Source organism: Pundamilia nyererei, unplaced genomic scaffold, assembly GCF_000239375.1.
Source record: "Pundamilia nyererei isolate P.nyererei 1_Seehausen unplaced genomic scaffold, PunNye1.0 scaffold00705, whole genome shotgun sequence".
NCBI lineage: Eukaryota > Metazoa > Chordata > Actinopteri > Cichliformes > Cichlidae > Pundamilia > Pundamilia nyererei.
Genome location: NW_005188106.1, coordinates 53,630 through 56,247, shown reverse-complemented (window position 1 = coordinate 56,247; position 2,618 = coordinate 53,630). Strand labels below are relative to the sequence as shown.

General features: G+C 39.2%; 1 protein-coding gene across 1 annotated transcript in view; it reads left to right on the top strand.

The window, feature by feature from the left end:
• Positions 1-1,786: 1,786 nt before the first annotated feature.
• The window catches only part of LOC102204966 (centrosomal protein of 162 kDa-like), a 10,812-nt gene continuing 9,980 nt past the window's right edge, over positions 1,787-2,618 (top strand). The window contains exon 1 of the mRNA XM_005754867.1: positions 1,787-1,867. The gene's annotated coding sequence lies outside the window, so the exon portion shown is untranslated. The remainder of the gene's footprint in view (positions 1,868-2,618) is intronic.

Below are 2,618 nucleotides of genomic sequence, written 5' to 3'. Positions count from 1 at the left end.
GCAAACACGGGGAGAACATGCAAACTCCACACAGAAAGACCCCGGCCTGATGGTGGAATTGAACTCAGGACCTTCTTGCTGTGCGGCAACAGTGCTAACCACCGTGCCACCGTGCTGCCTGCTATATTACAACCATTATATTACAATGGTTCAGGTTTAATTTTCATTTCATATTATCTCCGCCTGTATATACCTATTGCTACAACCCTATTTGAAGCATTTGTTTGTAAGTTGTGTGTTAAACACTTTATCTGTTTTGTTGTATCTGTGAATATCTTTCCTGAACTTAACTCTTGACAACTATCAGTGAGTTGTTCTGGTAGCAGGTGATATTTTCCTTAAGAAATCCTCTCTCAAAAAGCCTTAAGGATGTCTGGTGATGTGGTGTAAAACAACTATTTCCAGGAGTAGTTCTGGATAAATAACTTTATGAAACTCAAATGCAGTAGAATATAATAGAATAGCCCTTTATTGTCATTGCACATGTACAACAAAATCATGGGTGCTCCATGCCAACTGTGGAGGATTAAAAAAATATATAAATAGTAAAGACATCAGGAATAAATAGCAAATGAACTGATATATATACAGTCAAGAGGAATATATACAAAACAAGAGAAAGGCACACAATGGAGAGTAAAGTGCTTGGAAGCAGTGCAAAAGGTCTGTGTATAGAGTTCGTATGTGAGAAAAGGGTTACGGGGTGCAAGGGGTTACCCTGGTTTTACTGAGGCTGGAGGATCTGGTTGTGGCCTCCAGGTGAGGCAGAGGGCAGCCAGTGATTTTTTTGCATTGTGTTGATTACCGTCTGCACAGCCTTCCTGTTTTCAGTAGTGGCCCCTGCGTACCAAACACCCAGGCAGGAGGAAAGCACGCTCATTTAATGCTTCCTCTGTTACTTTACAAGCTAAGCTATATGGTATGAGTGTATTGTGCTTACTGTGCACAAAATTATGGGTAATGTTTGTCAGATAAACTGGAATGATGGTCAGCAAAATGGAGCACCATGTATGCGTTCTTGTTCCAGCTAGTATCCCTGTCACACAGCTGGGGGAGTGTGTGCAAGGTTGTGTGGAACAGAGCCGGTGAGGCAGTTGTAAAGAGAGATTATATGGATCCAGAGACACTAGTTTTGGCCCACTGAGACTGCAGTTAAAAACTTCTCCTGAACTTCTCCAGAAACCATACTTCCATTAAGATAGAAAAAGCTGCACGGTGAGGTTTGATCTCAAGTTCTAACTCCAGGAAATGTTAGTAAATACATATGAAAAAAGTCTGAAGATAATAACTGTTTGTGTTGACTGTCAAATGTTTTTTGTTAGTATAACATTTGTATAACACAAATATCACAGTAATCATATAGTGGTCAGTAAAATGTATTTAGAACTTGCAAATTGATAATGGATTCATCATCTCTTAAGTCATCACAAAGAAATTAGATACAAAATGTGAAAATGGACTCATCTTAGTGAAAAAAGTATTAGTAAAACAATGACACACTGACTGACTTTCAGCAAGCTTTCCAAACAGACATAAGCATGTTTCTCTGTGACAGCAGCTGCCAATCAAATGCTTCATCTTATAGAATCAGGTTATTAATCAAAATAAAACTAATAGAATAAATCAGCCAGACGAGAGTTACTACTAATGGCTGAGGTTAGCTTTATTGTTTTAGTATGACCAGTTTAACAGCCATCCTGCCGCCCGACACCAGGGGGCGATAGAGACGCTTTGCTTTCAGTTTTTGAAAGGTCTTGAATTTATTTCTGTAGTCGTTGGTCTGTGACGCATCGGGTCAGCCAATCGGGTTGCGTCAGGCAATTTAAGACAACAAACAGAGGAGACGTTTCAACAAGTGTTCAGCTGAGTAAGTCCATTGTGTTATGTGAGTTGTGCTGATACAGGAGCGACACAGCTAAGCTACCGGTACTCAAGATGCAGCAGATGCAGTAGGGGAACAGCTCTTCTCTTTAGCCAGCTAGCGTTACAAGATAAACTGCGGCTGCAGTTGGCTTTAAGGCGCCCGAAAGTACCGGAAGTAAGTTAGTTCATTTTCAAAATAAAACCCAGTCACAAAGTATCAGAATCAGAATTTATTTATCCCCAAGGGGCAACTAATAAACAACAGAGCAGCATAACGTTTAGATAAGGACAGTAAGAACAGGCAATAAGAGTGAAGTATTAAACTCATTTGCTGAAACGATTCTTTACACAACACTAACAAAAGTAGACATTATTAGTCAAAGGCAAAGACATTATTAGACTGTATAATTAAGTTGAATGAGAATTACAGATTCGAAGATGCGTGAGAGTATTTTAGAATCTGTTGTCGAAAAACACTTGATGGTGCTCGTAGAAACCAAGGTTAAGATTACTTTATTTATACCCACAGGTAAATTTGCTTTACAGAAAAACCCCTTCACAAACACACATACCTAAGGAAACCTGACAAAACACATATGTAGTAATGAAACCATATGAATCAGAGCCAAGTCAAATAAGTGTGAAAGCCGCAAATATTTGACTATTTGTGTTGTTAATAAGCGTAATGATGGTTTGACGCTATACTCGTGTTACAGTGAAGAAAAGATTGACCTGATAGGCGAGTGAGTCTTTTC